Below are 19,643 nucleotides of genomic sequence, written 5' to 3'. Positions count from 1 at the left end.
CTATATTGTCAATCTTAGTACTTCATATCGCTGGCCCCTCACTACGTGTCCCAGATATTTTACTTTATTATTTTTATTTTGTTTACTATTTCGTATTCTTTGCTCATTTCTCGCGATACTTCCGTGTTTGTGTTCTTCTGTTTCCATGCTATTGGCTTATTTGTGTATTATTTCTTCAGCATCCAGCTTTCAGGTCCATATCGTAATATTGAAACGTGGGTAACATCTGAGATCTGGATATGACTTTTTCATATGTTGGAAGTGAGACGGTAAGTGAAAATGAAATGGTTGGGAACCTCGGAACGATGACAAGACAAACGACAGTTCCACAGGTAGTTTAACATAACCTGTCATATTTAAGAGTAAGGTATACGCTGTGAGCTCGTACGTAGAGGGGATATTTACAAATTCGCGAGCGCCAGTAGTGGCAAGTCTGTAAACGTTTACCGGAAATTTGACATAAATGTCAAAATGATTAATTTAAAATTAAAAGTAAAAACATTAGTTATAAAAAATATTAGTTAGTCAAAGCTGTGGTATATATTTCTACCTTAAATATAATTACGTTTTAAACACTGAATTTAGTTTTTTAATGTTCCGTAATATGTAATTATAAATTAATCTTAGCGCCATCTACACGATAATTGTGAAAGTATCCGAAGTAAGAAATTCATATTTTATCAATAAAACGTCAAAATGATTAGTAAAATCTTAAAAAAATCGATTACACGTTAATTAATTTTTTGCGTTGTAAATATTAAGCGATAACAATTAAATAATAAATTTAAAAATTACCGGTGAAAGTTGAATTAGTAATCCGCCAGGAGCGCCACCAGCGAAGCTCAGAGCGTATACATATTGTTGAAATTAGAAATGATGTAACAACACACCCAATGTGAAAATTATCATTTAAAATTCATTAAACTAGTTGTTGAAGTAAAATGGATTCTCGTATACTGTAAGTGGAACTAGTTAGGCAAACCACATTACACAGGAGTCTAGTGTTCGACAACAAATACCGTAATAAAATCTTATTATCAAGAGATCTAAGATTTAAAAAAGCTATTTTGTGGTGATTTAGAGTTATCGAATTTATTTAACTTATTAGTAGCTGTTGGAATTTGTGTAAGTGTGTAAAAAATCACAATGGGGGTGTCTGAGGTGTGAAAATGTCTTAAATGATCTAGGGGATGTATCATTATGAAAGCACAAACTCAGACTGAGACGACTATTTCCTAAAGGAAATGCCCGGATCTCTAAGGGTCCAAAAACCAAAACCGTTATATGATGATGATAATAGGGACCGGGTGGGGGGGGGGGGGGTGAGTATGAGATGTCTGTGAGGGAATTAGTGAAAAGAACAAGAACGAGACCCCGAAATAAAAAATTAAACTGTTGATTTGGTTTTGCTAGAGATGAGTATTATATGCTGGTGATGACAGATGGAGTAGGTATGGTGATAATAGTCATATGTAGAAATTATAGTGTGGTGGGTTGCATGCAGATCAAAATTTGTTTAAAATGGATGTTTGCAGATGATGATATCAGTAATTTGTATGTATGTTATGAATAGATAAAATTGGTGAGATGGCTGAAAATGACAAAAGGATAAAATTATGACTAGTAACAGATGAAATATTAAAAGTGTGACTGAGAATGAAGCAGTTGAAGTGAGGTGAAAAGAAATATTGTAAATGTATTAAGAAAAAAGTTGTCGATGGAGTGGTTGGAAGTCCCGATTGAACGAAACATGACGGTTGACACAATTCGGACTTTTTTTGTTTTTCTTTGACTATTTCTAGGTCCTCGTACAAGTATAATTTTAAGAAGTCTTTCTGTGGGATGTTGTGAAGTAGAGCAACATCATCTGGGATATTCAACTTATGGTTCTTTTGTTTAAGATGTTGTGAAAAGGTAGAGGTGTTCTCTCTTTTGGTGTGTTCAAGAGAGCGAGAAGCCAGTGATCTACAAGTTATTCCTATGTAAGTAGCATCACAGTAGCATCACAGTCAGAACATTGTAGTCTATGATGCTACTTACATAGGAAGAACTTGTAGATCACTGGCTTCTCGCTCTCTTGAACACACCAAAAGAGAGAACACCTCTACCTTTTCACAACATCTTAAACAAAAGAACCATAAGTTAAATATCCCAGATGATGTTGCTTTTCTTCACAACATCCCACAGAAAGACTTCTTAAAATTAGACTTGTACGAGGACCTAGAAATAGTCAAAGAAAAACAAAAAAGTCCGAATTGTGTCAACCGTCATGTTTCGTTCAATCGGGACTTCCAACCACTCCATCGACAACTTTTTTCTTAATACATTTACAATATTTCTTTTCACCTCACTTCAACTGCTTCATTCTCAGTCACACTTTTAATATTTCATCTGTTACTAGTCATAATTATCCTTTTGTCATTTTCAGCCATCTCACCAATTTTATCTATTCATAACATACATATAAATTACTGATATCATCATCTGCAAACATCCATTTTAAACAAATTTTCATCTGCATACAACCCACCACTATATTTCTACATATGACTATTATCAACATACCTACTCCATCTCTCATCACCAGCATATAATACTCACCTCTAGCAAAACCAAATCAACAGTTTAACTTTTTCTTTCTGGGTCTCGTTCTTGTTCCTTTCACTAATTCCCTCACCAGACATCTCATACCCACCCCCCCACCCAGTCCCTACTATCATCATCATATTACGATTTTGGTTTTTGGACCCTTAGAGATCCGGGCAGCCTGCACTGCCTTTAGGAAATAGTCGTCTCAGTCTGAGTTTGTTCTTTCATAACGATACATCCCCTAGCTCATTTAAGACATTTTCACACCTCAGACACCCCCAATGTGCTTTTTTACACACTTACACAAATTCCAACAGCTACTAATAAGTTAAATAAATTCGATAACTCTAAATCACCACAAAATTGCTTTTTTAAATCTTAGATCTGTTGATAATAAGATTTTATTACGGTATTTGTTGTCGAACACTAGACTCCTGTGTAATGTGGTGTGCCTAACTAGTTCCACTTACAGTATACGAGAATCCATTTTACTACAACAACTAAGTTAATGAATTTCAAATGATAATTTTCACATTGAGTGTGTTGTTACATCATTTCTAATTTCAACAATATGTATACCTTAATCTTAAATATGACAGGTTATGTTAAACTACTTGTGGAACTGTCGTTTGTCTTGTCATCGTTCCGAGGTTCCCAACCATTTCATTTTCACTTGCCGTCTCACTTCCAACATGTGAACAAGTCATATCCAGATCTCAGATGTTACCTAGGGCAAATTAAATAATATTTTAAACATCCAGGCTTAAGGAAGCATTTTATAGCTATGTTTCCTTGACGGACTACTTTCACTGGGCTTTGACCCACATATTTTTGTATAATACCATCTTGGTGGCTAACATGTACATTAAACGTGAGTATAACCTAATATTTTTTAACCCTAGTCAAAATTTCAAAATCTTTGCCTTTTTTATCAGGTTATATTCATTTTAGGTAAGCACTGATGATGACTGGTAAACCAGTCGAAAACTAGTTATGTGAATTTGATGTGGCCCTTTTGGGGATTTTTTAAATATACCTTTTATACAGGATTTATTGTTTTTTGTATCACATGGTATACAGCCAACTACAAGAAAACTTTTTCCTTGTGGATTTTTCATTATAAATGAAATTCTAAGGAGACAACTAATCTGGTATGGTCATGTACAAAGAATGGACGACGCCAGGCTAGCAAAATCAATTACAAAATGGATGCCATGGGAAAGAAGGAAGAGAGGAAGGCCGAAAAAATTCTTGCTAGGCGGCATTAAGAAGGCAATGTCGGAAAGGAACCTTCACCTTCACTTTGGCGAATGGAACGACTGACGAAGCTGAAAACTGGGAACCGTAAGGCGGAGAACGCTGTAAAAAAAAACGAGATAATAATAATAACATTGTTTTTTTTTTATTTTATATCTACGAGAAAATTGGCTTTTATACAATAATTACAATAAAAATAAATTATAAATAATTATTAATTTATTGGCGCAACATACGTAATTCTTATTCTTTTGACTGAGACGAATCAACGAAGCACTAAAAAGCCCAAAACCTAAGAATTTTGTGCAGTAAGATGAATCGTCATGGAACTTTTTGCATTCGATTAGAGAGAGTGTCAGGCAAGTTTGTGAACTAAATTCATCTAGGGCAAAAATTTTTGTGCATAAGAAAATGCATTTTAAAAGTGCATCTCGAAGAGATGAAAATGAACAATTTAGAACTTGGGAAATATTGACGGAAATGAGTTGAATTTTTATGCCCAGGGTGGAACTCGTCGCCTAGAGTTATTAGTTATAATTATCCAAAATCAGCCAAAAACTATTACCCTGGGGGTTTTGGAGGTCGCTGAGTACGAATTTCATGTCGGTGATGGTCTCCAAGGTACCTGGTCCCCAGTGTGGAACTCGTCGCCTGGAGTTTTATGTTATAATAATTAAAAATCAGTCAATGTCCATTACACGGCGGTTTTTGGGGTCGCTGACCACGAATTTAATGTCGGCGGTGGTCTCCAAGATACGTGGTGCCTAAAATGGAACTCGTCGCCAGGAGTTTTTAGTTATAATTATTCAAAATTAGTCAAAAACTATTACCCTGGTGGTTTTGAGGATCCCTGAGTACGAATTTTATGTCGGCGATGGTGCCCAAGGTACCTGATGCCAAGCGTTGGTACTCGTTGCCTAGCGTTTTATGTTATAACCATTCAAAATCAGTCAACAACCATTACTCGGGGGTTTTTGGAGTCGCTAAACACAATTTAATATTGGCGGTGGTTTCCAAGGTACCTGGTTCCCAGCGTGCAACTCGTCGCCTGGAGTTTTATGTCATAATTATTAAAAATCAGTGAAAAACCATTAATCTGGGGGGTTTTCGGGGTCGCTTAGTACGAATTTCATGTCGGCGATGGTCTCTAAGTTACCTGGTGCCGACTGTGAGTGAAACTCGTCGCCTGGAGTTTTACGTTGTAACCATTCAAAACCAGTCAATAACTATTACTCGGGGGTTTTTGAGTACGAATTTCATATCGGCGATGGTCTTCAAAGAACCTGGTGCCTAGGGTGGAACTTGTCGCCTGCAGTTTTATGTTATATTCATTCAAAATCAGTCAATATCCATTACTTCGGTGTTTTGGGGGTCGCTAAATATATTTTTCATTAATAATTTTTCTTAAAACACTTTTATATTATATCCTAAAATTTTGTCGTTTTTAAAGCAGTTGTCGTTAAATTTTTACACTATTGACATTTATAAAATTTTGACATAATTGACATGTTAAGGGTAATTAAGTTATATCATCGATTTTTTGTGTTTCCTGCGGTATTATTTTAATTTTTAGATTTCTAGTCTGCTTTTATATATATATAAAAAAAAACAGTGGTTTTTAGAACTCTTTAGCGACGTATTAGTGATGGATTACCGTCGAAGGCCGATATGATCAACTAAAAAAGAAGATGTATATTATGGTGATTTTTCTATTGACTTTCTTGGGTGTGAATCTGTCTTTTTATTTTACTGCTTCTGGTTTAAAAAAAAGCCTAGTAGGTATATATGTGAATACCCCCAAGCTACACTTTTATGTAGTTCTGCTCTTATAAAAAATTTTAATTATTTATAAAAAAACATCTAAAAAGTGAAACCGTATTTAAAGCAAAGTAAGTTTTTGATGTTGGTGTTTTGAAAAAGTCATATATTTTATACTTACTAGTTTTGTTAATTACAGAATAAATAATAATATTATAATATCAAGCTGTTTAAGATTGGTATTAAAGGAATTTTCATTATCTACAGTCTATAGCTGCGCTGTTTTTAGCCCAATAAATGACCGTTTTGGAGTGTAATTTTCAGGGATAACTCCGAATTGCATGAAAATTTGGATTTAGGTTCTACTTACCCTCGACTTCAAAGTTGAATTTGTCCCATTGGTTGCTTTTGCTTGGGGGGTGAAAGTCACCCCTTCTCAGGGGGTGAAAAACGCGTGTTTAAAATAAGCCCGGAAATGGATAAATTTACCGATCATAAGCAACTTTATTTCTATAAAGTTTTTTACGTAAGTCAATACTTTTCGCGTTATTCGCAATTGAAAATGTTGATTTTTCAACAAAAAAAAACTACGTTTTCAGACTGTTTTTCGCAAATAACTCAAAAAGTAAATATTTTATCGAAAAAAATATTCTAAGCAAAAGTGTAGGTTATAAAAAAAAAACAAAAAAATGATGTATCAATAAAGTATATAAATTGAGAAAAAGCAAAGTTGTAGCTCATGAAAAATACGTTCTTGTTCGTCTAATTCCAAATCGAATAAATCAACGCGAATTCACCGAAAAATTAAGCACTTTTCGGAAAAAGCTTATTAACATTTTTAAAGTACCTAAAAAAAGATTTATATTTGTTTTTTACAAAAGTTTCTAGCACCAAAAATAAACGAGTTACAATGAAAAAAATGTTGGCTCCTTTATTTGGTAAAAAAAATTGGGAAAACCTACCTCTATTTAGCACCCTAAATAAAATTAAACGTTACCGCTTTACCATTTATTTTAACTGTATGTATATTGTTTACAGATCTGTAAATTTGATTAGCTTGAAGTGCTTATTTTTTAAAAAACTTGGTTTTATAGTAAAACAAAATTTTCTAAAAATTTTTGAAAATTTTCCTTTTTTTAAAATAACTTAAAAAGTATTAGTGATAAGAAAAATTTTAAAGAGTAAAAAAATATAGGTTTTGTTATTATAAATAGGCTGGTTTCATTTTGTTTTTCCGTAAGACAAAAATTGGTTAAGATATGGCTGTTCAAAATTTGCATACACTCGTGATTAGTGACCCGTTCAAGCTTTTTAACTATTACCCTTTCAAAAATAAGCAATTTAAACCGGTGAGACTGACAGGTCATATAAAAAATAGATAAGTAAGTAAATTGTTTGTAAAGCGGTAGCGATTAATTTCATTTGAGGAGCTTCATAAGCACGGGGAGATTTGCATGATTTTTTTACAAAAAAAAAGAAGGCCAACTTTATTTTGAGCGTAACTCGCTTGTTTTTAATGCTAGAAACTTTTGTGAACAATTCTAATAAAGCTTTTTATAAACACTTTAGAAAAGTTTAAATTGGTTTTTCCCGAAAAGTGCTTAATTTTTCGGTGATTTCACCTTGAAATATTCTATTTGGAATTAGACGCACAAGAACGTATTTTTCATGAGTTACAACTTTGTTTTTACTCGATTGATAGACTTCACTGATATAATTTTTTTTTCAGTTTTTTATAAGCTACAATTTTGCTAAGGATATTTTTTTCGATCAAGTATTTACTTTTGGAGTTATTTGCGAAAAACCGTACGAAAACGTAGTTTTTTTGTCGAAAAATAAGCATTTTCAATCTAAAATAAGTCGAAAAGTATTGACTTACAGAAAAAACTCTATAGAACAAAAGTTGCTTAAAATCAGGCAATTTATCCATTTCCGGTCTTATCTTGAATATATGGTGTTTCACCCCCGAGAAGGGGTGACTCTCGCCCTCCAAGTAAAAGCAACCAACGGCACAATTTCAACTTTGAAGTGGAGGGTAAATAGAACCTATATCCAAATTTTCATGCAATTCGGAGTTGCCCCTGAAAATTACACCGTATCGCCGTATTTCCCGTTCATTTATTGGGCTATTTATAATTTTGGTTTTCGAAATTGCGGAAGAGAGAAATTTGTGTAACTTCAAGTAAGTTAATGTATTTTTTTTATTTTATTTCACTTTTTTATTAAGTTTTTCATTATATTATACAAATAAACTGATTATGAATACGTGCACAAACATTTAATTTAACACGTATTTTTTAGACTATTGTAAAACAACCTTGAAGACCATCGCCAACATGAAATTGATGCCCAACGACCCCTAAAACCTTCATAATAATGGTTATTGACTGATTTTGTATGATTATACCGTAAAACTCCAGGCGAAGAGTTCCACCCAGGGGCACCAGGTACACAGGAGACCATCGTCGTCATGAAATTCGTGCTCAGCGACCCACAAAACCCCTCGCGTAATGGTTTTAAATTATTTGGAATAATTATAACATAATACTCCAGACGACGAGCTCCAACCTGGGCACCAGGTATCTTGGAGACCATCGACCACATAAAACTCTTGTTCAGCGACCACCAAAACCCTTAGAGTAATGGTTATTTACTGATTTTGAATGATTATAACATAAAACTCCTGGCGATGAGTTCCACCCTGGGCACCAGGTATCTTGGAGATCATCTCCAACACTAAATTCGTGGCCGGCGACCCCAAAAACTCCCCGAATAATGGATATTGACTGATTTTTAATGATTATAACGTAAAACTCTAGGCGACGAGTTCCACCGTGGGGACCAGGTACCTTGGAGACCATCGCCGATATGAAATTCGTACTCACCGATCCCCAAAACCCCGATTATAAAAACTCAACTCATTTCCGTAAATATTGCCCGAGTTCTAAATTTTTCATTTTTACCTCTTCGAGATGCACTTTTAAAATGCATTTTCTCATGCACAAAAATTTTTGCCCTAGATGAATTTAGTTCACAAAGTTGCCTGACACTCTCTCTAATCGAATGCAAAAAGTTGCATGACGATTCATCTTACTGCACAAAATTCCTAGGTTTAATGCTTCGTTGCTTCGTCTAAGTCGTCTAATGTCTAAATCTCTCATAGATATAATACTTATACAACAATAAGTCGTCAAAATTTCTATCTACCCTTCTTCCTACTGCAGTTTTATTATTTCTGATGATCATTTATGCTGACTATACACAATGCTATATTGATCTTATCATCATCATCATCATCATCCAACCAATTCACGTCCACTGCTGGACATAGGTCTCCCCCAATTGTTTCCACACTTCACGGTTTTGTGCTGATTTTTGCCAGTTTTTACTAATCCGCCTGATATCATCTGTCCATCGTGTAGGCGGCCTTCCTCAACTTCGTTTATCTTCTCTTGGTCTCCACTCCATCAGCTTTCGTGCCCATCTTGAATCTTTCAGCCTGGCGACGTGTCCTGCCCAGTTCCATTTGAGCATGGTGATACGTTCTACATCTGCGATACCGGTTGTTTGTCTGAGATCTTCATTTCTTATTTTATCCCGTAGAGTTACGCCCAGCATGGATCTTTCCATGCGCCTTTGAGCAACCCGCATTTTCGACGCTGTTGCCTTGGTTAGAGTCAGTGTCTCTGCTCCATATGTCATTACCGGTAGCACACATTGGTCAAACACTTGTCTTTTTAAACCGATCGGTATACTGCCCCTAAATATGTCTCTCAGAGCTCCGTAGGCTGCCCAAGCAAGAGTTAATCTTCTTTTTATTTCGCATGTTTGGTTATCTCTGCCAATTCTAATTTCATGACCCAAGTAAATGTACTTTTCCACTAGTTCTACTTCTTGTTCGCGTATAATCAGCTGCCCGCTAGGAATCAGATTTATCTGCCTATATTGATCTTAATAAAGACATAAATTGTCCAATTTACTGTTTTTCTTATTTGAAATATAACTCCACCAAGAAATCAAAATAAATAAATTTTTGTTATAAATAACGTACCTAGAGCTACTGAAAAATAAAAATATTCGACCGTTTGCAGACGCGCTATAGCCCGATCAAAGAACAATCTGACCTCAAAAAAATAAAGGAAGGATGAAAATTTGGGAATAGGTAGTTGACATTTTCTAATATTTTATAAGAAAAATTTTACCATTCTACATCCCTTCCATTTTACAAAGATTGAGGTGAATACTTCCTTCTTTAGGTGAAAAATATGCCTACTTTCAAAATAAGTCCAGAATTTAATAAAATGACTAATTCTTTGGTTCTACAGAGTATTTTTTTCACTAAGTCAATAATTTTCGAGTTATTTGCGAGTGAATATGTTCATTTTTAACGACAAAAAAAACATGATTTAGGACCGTTTTTCACACATTACTCAAATAATAAGTATTTTATTGAGAAAATATTCTTAGCAAGAATATAGCTCATAAAAAGGTGAAAAAATGGTGTATACACGAAGTCAGTAGACCTAGCAGAAGCAGAATTGCAGCTAATGAAAAGTATCTTCTTCTTGGTCAAATTCCAAATCTAATAGTTCAACATGAAATAACCAAAAAACGGAGCACTTTTCGGGAAAAGCTCATTACAACTTGTAAAGCGTTTAAAAATTTTTACTTTTGTTTTTTGAAAAAACTTAAAAAATAAGCGTTTTTTGGATGGGTTTCCGCAAATAACTCAAAAAGTAAGGATTTTATCGAAAACAATGTTCTCTGTAAAAATATAGCTTATAAAAACCTGAAAAAAATGGTTTAAACATGAAATCTCTATACCCAGTAGAATCGGAGTTGTACGTAATGAAACATAGGTTCATATCCGTTAAATTTCAACGTGAAATAACCAAAAAACATAGCGCTTTTCGGGGAAAACTCATTACAACTTTTTTAAAGTGTTTAGAAATAGTTATTTATGAAGCAGTTCGTGAAGTATGCTTTTTGAAAACGCACGCGATGTTTAGAGCACGAGCGTAGCAAGTGCTATATTTCGCGTAAGTTCGCAAAAAGTACTTCACGCAGAGTTTCATACAATATTTTATTTCCGATAAACAAATAAAAAAACTGTAACTGTTCGTCACTGGAATTCAATTCTATTCTACAATTTTTAGAACTTTGACATTTAAAAATTCTAACTTCTTTCAAACAACAAAACTGTCAAATCTTTTGTTGTAATTAATTGCTCATATTATGTCATCACCATAACAACGCGAAAGTTAAGGATATTTGGTTATAATATGAAAGTGTGCAAAAAACAGTGCGAAAAAGTAAATCTCAATTAAAATACATTGTTACCTCACGCACACTTTAAACACTTCACGCACTGCTATCTATAATGACAGTTTTCACAAACTAAAAACTTATACATAATATGACATAGAGTAGATAAAAGTTTTATTTTTGCAAAAAAGCTTCTAATATTAAAAGTAAATGAGTTAGGCTCAAAATATTGTTGCTCCCATATTTTGGTAAAGATAATCGTAAAAATCACCCCCTAATTAGTATATCAAATAAAATTAATCATTACCACTTCACAAGTTACTTTACTTATGTATTGTTTAAATTATCTATCTGTTTCATTGGTTCAAAGTGCTCATTTTTGAAAAAAATTGGTTTAACCCTTATCCGGACAAGGTGCGTCCAACGGGTCCGAGACGCTAATTCTTTTATCATAAACTGATAAAAAAATTTTATTGAATTTTATGCATCACTGAATTTGTTTAGAAGTATGTTTCCTTCAAAATAGTCATGAGCTGTTTCAAATATTCATTATCATTTTTGAAATTATTGCGTGGAAAGAATTTTGTCACACGGGTGACAAAAACACGGGCCCGTCGGACCCTATTTGTATTTATAGCAAAAGTCTAAATCTTTGTTACAGAAGTTAATCTGGCAGTCAGGTAAAGTTTTTGTGAATTATCTAAACAACTTTTATGATTCCGGAAATCTAATACTAATTCTAAACGGCGTTAAAAATAATGTAAACATCTCTTTGATGTGAACATCAAAAATATGCTTACAATATGTGTTATATCTACTCTAAATGAATTTTAAGAACTGATAATCGTTGTTGTAATGCAATAATATTGTTAGGTAGGTATCTATACATATTTTGAAATAAATAATGCATCTGCTATCAGTCGTTTGATATCGATGATAGTGTCGACAACTAAGCTCCTAAAATTATATTGAATTACAGTGAAAGTAGATCGTGCGAATAAAATGTCCCGAAAACCATTATCAGCTGCAGAACAGCAAGATAAGACTAATAATTTATGGAATTCCGATGAGGAAGAATCTCCTGAAGTAGGTGGCATTGAAAGTGACTCTGAAATTGAAGATCATCTTTCGGAAGCAAGTGAAGAGGATGATCAGCAAGTAGTATTGAGTGATAATGAAGAAGAATGTGTAGCTACAAGTTTCCAGATTTCAAAGTGTGTAGTTTTTGTAACTAAGGATGTAATTAACTGGAAGGGTCAACCACAACTGACAGGAGGTATGCGATGCTGCGACATAATAAAAAGGAAAGGGCACAAAGTAATGTTAGCCCCTGGTTAAAGTGTAGATGGTCCTGTTGATTCCTTTTGTTTGTTTGTGGTCAAAAAAATTGTGAACAAAATAGTGAAGTGTACAAATAAAGAAACCGAAAATTCCTGGGATAGAGAACTGGAAATATTGCGATTCTAGATAGCTATATGCTTTTATTGGACTAGGTACTACTAACTTCAGGTAGATCGCACTCTCGAGGTAGACCGAATACAATACCCAAAAAATGTAGCACCTTTTTTTTTAATCTAGACAATTTAAATTTAACTTTAATAAAAAATCAAAAAAGAATGTTAGAAATATTCTGTAAATATGAATAGTACGTTCAAGAAGAGGGGTGGGCCCAACGGATCCGAGTTGCCCGGTTACGTAAGTAAAATGTGTTGCCCGGATAAGGGTTAAATTTAATTTTTTTTTAAATATCCAATTTTTTTTCAAACTAACCATAAAATTATTAGTATTACCAAAAATCTCAAAGAGTAATAAAATATAAGTTTTGCTGTTCTAAATATTTTGGATTTTTTGTTTTCCTGATAGACCAAAATTGGTTATGCTCTGGCTGTTCAAAATTTGCATACACTAGTGATTAGTGATTCGTTCACGATAGTTTAAGTACAGCCTTTTTAAAAATAAACGCTTTGAACCGATGAAACTTACAGATCATATTATCAAGAATACATTAGTAAAGTAACTTATGAAGCGGTAACGATTAATTTTATTTGGGATGCTAATTAGGGGATGATTTTCCGGATTCTTCTTCTTTCTTTTTATGTTTTTAAACGCTTAATTTTTAATTTTTTTTAAAAAACAAAAGTATAACTTTTTTAAACACTTTAAAAGTTGTAATGAGTTTTTCCCGAAAAGTGCTCCGTTTTTTGTTTATTTTATGTTGAACTATTAGATTTTTGGAATTTGACGAAGAAGAATTTACTTTTCATTAGCTGAAACTCTGCTTCTCTTAGGTCTACTGACTTCGTGCATACACCATTTTTTTCATCTTTTAATAAGTTATATTCTTACCAAGAATATTTTTCAATAAAATACTTACTTTTTGAGTTATTTGTGAAAAACTCTCCAAAAACATGTTTTTTTTTTTGTTAAAAATGAACATATTCACTCGCATATAACTTGAAAAGTATTGACTTAGTGAAAAAACTCTATAGAATAAGAGTTGCTTAGAATTAGTCATTGTTTGTAATTCCGGACTTATTTTAAATGTAAATTTTTCACCACACGAGAATGGGTATTCCCCTCCATTTTGGTAAAATGGAGGGGATGTAGAATTGTAAACTTTTTATTTTATAATAATAGACAATTTCAACTACCTACTACCTAATTTTCATCCTTCCTTTATTTTTTTAAGGTTTTCGTAAAGTTCTGTGTTCTTTGATCGGGCTAATAGGAATCTACCTGCAGAACATAAAGAACTTCGGTAATTAATGGAGGCTCTTGTTAGACGAACCTTCCTTCCATTATTTATTCTAACAAACTGTTTAATCAGCCAGTAAAATTTCTGCAGTTTCCTCTGAAAACAATTTAAATTATAGAAAAGCTATTACGCGAGATTGTTTGATGGTTACAATATTGATTCTAGACTTTTTAGAAAAGCCATTGGTAGAAAGATGGATTGAGAGGCAAAAGTCGATTTCCCGTCAAGATACAGTGTAAGTACGGTATGCGGCAAAATAAACAATACTGAAATTCGTATGCCTCAAATTCGTATTTGTCACGTACCGAAACGTACTGAATGGTTTCCGAACGTCGAGTTGTTGCAACTTATGTGAATGTCGTGATAATGTAGGGTGCTTCAAAATGGTTCTCAGTTTTGCAGAAAAAATTTTTATGATAGAGTACTATTTTCGGTCATACGGAAGAGCTCACGAAAACGGCCCAAGCTTAAAACTAACAATGGTTTCAGCAGGACGGGACAACCTATTACACTGCCAGGGTGTCTTTTCGGATACTGCGCGATCATTTTGGGATTTTCCACTCACCAGAACTAACGCCACCAGATGCGTACATATGGGGAATGCTGAAGGAGTCAGACAAATCCACCGTCTGCCATTTCGGAAGTGCGGACTAGAATTGAAGATTTTTTCGTGCCAAAGGCAGTGTCGGAGACCTTAACGGGACCTTATGGCAAGTGATACCTCGTTTGAAAGGTATTGAAAATACCAATTTAATCATACTAATTTTTTTGGGTTTAAGTTGATTTTGAGTTTGGTGAATAAATTACATAAATAATATAACATTGTAGTTTCGCATCGTTAATTAACAAAATTTAAAATGTCCGCCTATGTTTTTTTTGTCAAAAAAGTTGACATTTTTCAATTCTCTAGTAGTTTTTACGTCAACGTCAACCTATTTGACAAGTAATCATAGGCGGAATTTTGAAGTTTTTTTAATTAACACGTTGACGGCCATAACCTCTATAGACGTCTAATTTCCATTGATGTAATGTGACACAACGTCTATAGACGTTGCATTTTTCCCTATTCTACTTTGTAAAATAAATATAGTGTCAGAACACCTGCTTATACATTGGACGCACTGTCCGTCAACGTGTTAAATGCGAAAATACAATTTTATATTTATTTCATTTATTCATCAAAATTAGCTTAAAGTTAAACAAAATTAGTATGACTGAATAGGTATTTTCAATACATTTCAAACGAGGTATCACTTCCCATAAGGTCCTATTTAAAATTATCTGTCACAGTAGCACTGTAATGTCATTTGTCACTATTACGTCACCTGACATGACTATTTAACAAGCTTTCGTCCGTTTATTTAATTCCTCCAAATTTCACTATTATCTGCCCTCATTTGCGGCAGTAAAATAACACTTTATTGTACTAAAAGAAGAATTTTATTTTACCTGCCGCGATTAATCAAATTAACCAAGATTGAATGTAAGTGGTCAATGGAGTAATGATTATTTGTATGAACTTAAAATTTATTAATTCTAATTAATAAAAATATTGTACAAAATTTACGGTATTATTAATCTTTATGTCTAAAAGTGAAATTCTGTATTATTTTGCAATCATAGTCGTACAAAATAAATCAACACTTTACAAATTTAGTAATTAGGTATTCAATATTGAAAACAACTATCGATTAAACATCGAATCCGCCCACAATGCAAAGGAATTCTGTCATTGTCATAAAAAACTTTTATTACGTCTTAAATTTATAAAATTCTTAAATCTTTTAAGTTAAGTACTACCTACTTAATGCAAATAATGTGTGAAATTGTGTTTTTGTTAATTCGATTATATTATACATTAGGACGGTGATAGATTGATAATTTGTTAGTAAATATATTTATTTAGATTGTCTACGATTCATCAAGACAAAAGCAACTGCCCAAGGATATAAAGTTCATAAACAATGATGTAACTATTAACGATATTTTTAATTTCTGGTAGATATTATTTTAAGAAATTTGGTTTTTTAAATCAAAATTCAATTAAATTGTTTAAAATATATTTATTTTGTTGAAATCATAATAATATAAGTATAACTTCTTACGTGCGTACAAAGTACACACACTCTTTTGTCATTAGAAGGATGTAATTAAGTAAGCATTAAGTAAGTGTTAATGTTTTTTATGATTGGCGATAACATTTTGCATGCACCACGTCAGTAAAGACTCTTTATCGAACTCGTCTGTTACTCGCCTCGCTTGCTTCAATCCCTCTGCTCGCAATATCAGACTCGTTCGATAAAGAGTCACTTTACTGACTTGGTACATAAATAAATATTAAACGGTTGACTGCGGAGCACTCCTACTTCAACAGCTAATAGGTCTGGATCACGCGTATGAAAAAAAATTTGATTAATAGCAAGCTGAAAATTTGTTAATAGCTTAAGGGTGTCTAGTCGGACAAACTTTGATATATGGGAACACTAGAACAGGGGCAGTTTTAATTGTGGAACAGGTTAAAAATTTGGAACGGTCAGACCACGAAAACGGCACACGTATTTTGTCCGACAGAACAGACTTAAACTCTCCGAACAGAGATTAAACTCTCATGCAAAAATCAGACTGCTATTTATCACCAAATGGGCGTTTTAATGAGTGGAACATGTAGAATATGTCGAATGACAGGAATTATGACAGGTGATAATTAGCAGTCTGATTTTTGCATGAGAGTTTAATCTCTGTTCGGAGAGTTTAAGTCTATTCTGTCGGACAAAATAAATGTGCCGTTTTCGTGGTCTGACCGTTCCAAATTTTTAACCTGTTCCACAATTAAAACTGCCCCTGTTCCAGTGTTCCCATATATCAAAGTTTATCCGACTAGACACCCTTAAGCTATTAACAAATTTTCAGCTTGCTATTAATAAACTTTTTTTCATACGCGGGATCCAGACCTATAAGTCCAACCAGAAAAGGAAAGTGGATTGAAACCCTGAAAAAAATAAACATGACGCATAGTAGCAAAATAACGTCAAACCATATAAAAAACAGCGGTGATCCAAAAGAACATAAGCCATCTTGCAAGGTTACAGAAAATAAAGTCGCTTCTCAACTTCTTATGAATGGAAGACGTAATAACCGATATAAGAACCTAAATACTGAAAGAAGATTGAATCAGGAGATAAACCACCCAGGAACTCCTTTTACACAAAAAGACTCCACGAAGGTATGAACAGGTTAAAAAATGGGAAAGCTGCAGATGTGGATAATATATGCAGTGAAAAAATAAATGATTTAGGCCAAGGAGCAAAGAACTCTATCTTGCAACTCTCTAATACGTGTTTCAAAGCCTGCAAAATTCCAAAATCGAGCAGAAACTCTAAAGTAATAGCCTTTATAAAACCAGAAAAGGATCTAGAAAATCCGAGTAGCTACAGACCCATTTCGCTGTTATGTCATTTTTCAAACTATACGAGAGACTCATATTCGCGAGAATAGAAGAAAATGTCGACAAGCACCTCATTCCACAACAAGGAGGATTCAGACCCGGCAAATCTTGCACCGGTCAAGTCCTTGTACCAACAGAACACATTGTAGAGGGTTTTGAGGAAAGACTTATAACAGAGCTTTCGTAGATTTGACAGCAGCCTATGACACAGTAACGCACAAAACTCTCGTATAAAAAATTATACGACACTCTCAATGACCAGCATCTGGGTAAGGCCGTATATTCCTTAAGTAGGTGGAGAGTTCAAAAGAACGGCCTCCCACAGGAAAGTGTTTTAGCACCAATGCTCTTCAATATAATAAACAAATGACAACCCTACGCCTCCGACTGATACCAAGAACTTCCTATCTGCTGACGATCTCGCAATATGTGCTCAAGGAAATAGCTTTGAAAAAGTGAAAAAGAAACTCGAAACTGCATTAAAAACAATGACATCGTAATACTTTCAAAACTTCCCGAGAACTAATTCCTTAAAACCCAAGTCTGCGCCTTCCATAATACACTAGAACACACAGACCAACTTATATATCTTGGGGTAAAACTGGAGGGAAGGTAACAACTAAGAGCAGCATACTCAGAAAGCTAACGGGAAATATGTAAATGGGGTTCATGCCCTGGCGTCTTAAGAGCAACGACACAGGCATTGTGTTTCTCTACTGCTCAATATTTGTGCTCGGTTTGGGGCAGATATGCCCACACAAAGGAAGTTGATACTGCGCTAAATGAGACATGCAGGATAGTAACGGGGTGCATGTAACCAAAGCCACTCTCAAGTCTATAAAATCAGCGGGTTTCGCAGAACCCTCAATACGCAGAGGCGTTGAAGAGCACACAGAGAAGATTAAACAGATCGTGAAAGAGTAGCTTGCCCCGTACAAAGCTCAAACACCACAAAAGCGACTAAAATTCAGGAAAAGCTTCTTTGGAATAGTACAGAATGAACGGCCTGAGCATTTTCCTTTTCCGCGCGTTCAATGGACTGGCCATTCTCTAGACTTTAAAACGTGGATAACTGTGAATAGGATAAAAAGTGTTCCAGTAAAATCAAATATGGTAAAATGGGAGAAAATACACCAAAATGATGTGAACTATAACTGTGAAGAAACACAGGATATGGACATATTCTTATATGCGGAAATTGTTCTCATCGGTGTACTCTCGAAGATTTGTGGCTCGCCAACAAAGATGAAACCGTCGTAGACTGGGACGAAATTTTATGAAACACATGTCCGGACACGATAAAGTAAGTATTAGTTTAGCGCGTCTGATAATGTTAGCGACAGCTACCGAAATATTGGAATTGTAGAAAAGAGTACATCGAGTCTCCCATTTAACCCTAGAATGCTACCTGGGGTACACTTGTACCCCAACCGTGTTTAAAATTTACACCAATCTGCAGGATCTTTCGTGACGGCAGTTTAGATGTGATATTGATAACGCACTGTGCATTTTTAGTTCTTGAGATATTTGAGGTCAGGGGTATACGTGTACCCCCTGTAGCAGAATAATCTATTTTTTTGTTCTGACATGTAAGTTTAAGCAAGCAAGCAAGCAAGCAATTTGATTCAACCCGACCTGTGGGAGATGTCCACCATATCGAAAAAGTACATTCGGGTGTAACAATTCATTGGGGCGAGGTGTTTTGACCCGAGTTTAAAACAGGGATCACCACACCTCGCTCCAATGCCCCAGGCCATCCCTTTTCCCCCATTGCACGCTGATGCGCGATGGAGGCACAACTATCGTAGCCAACTGCTCTTCACAATGGAATCCTGGGTAATAAGATTCCAATGTGGTGCCCTAATCGAAATACAAAACAAGGCCAGCGTGAAGCGCTCTATGCTTTTATCTTCTATTTACTTATCCGCGGTACTAAAATTGCTTGCTTGGGCCCCAAGTCATTGTACCAAGCTCCACTGAGCTCGGTCCAATGACTTGGTGCTCAAGAATTTTATGATTTTTTTGTTTTTTTGTGATTTTTTTAGTGGCTTACGCCTTTTTTGTTTTTTTTGTGTTTTTTTCTTTGGCTTGCGCCTTTTCCTCTATTTTCTTACCTGGTTGAACCTACGCTTGGGTTGTGTGTTTCTTCGGCACTTGGTGTTTCGTGCTACGAACTGACTACTACTTTCACTTTTACTTTTTCTTTTACTTTGTCACTCTTTGTTTGTTTTTTTCGATTCACTTTATTCCACTATTTGCTGATTAGGACGTTTGTGCTTCCATCGGTGAAACGCGTCATACCCTAGCATCTCTCGCAAAATGTGACTTGGGTGGTGCTCCAGCTCCGCGAATTTGACCCTTGCCTTATCTGTCATCATTTCGGTGACTCTCACCTGTTGAAGTTCTCTAAATAGGAATCTTTCTGGGACTCTGGCTGCTTCTCTTAAGCTGCTGTTGTGGACCGCTTGTATCTTCTTTTTGTGGGTGTTGCATACTTGTCCCCATGCGAGAGATGCGTATGTTAATACGGGTAATATTATGCTATTTATTAGTCTTAACCTCGTTTTTAGTCTT

Source organism: Diabrotica virgifera, chromosome 6 (assembly GCF_917563875.1).
Source record: "Diabrotica virgifera virgifera chromosome 6, PGI_DIABVI_V3a".
NCBI classification, from domain to species: Eukaryota; Metazoa; Arthropoda; class Insecta; order Coleoptera; family Chrysomelidae; genus Diabrotica; species Diabrotica virgifera.
The sequence above is the reverse complement of the archived record's forward strand: the minus strand, read 5'-3'. Positions refer to the sequence as shown.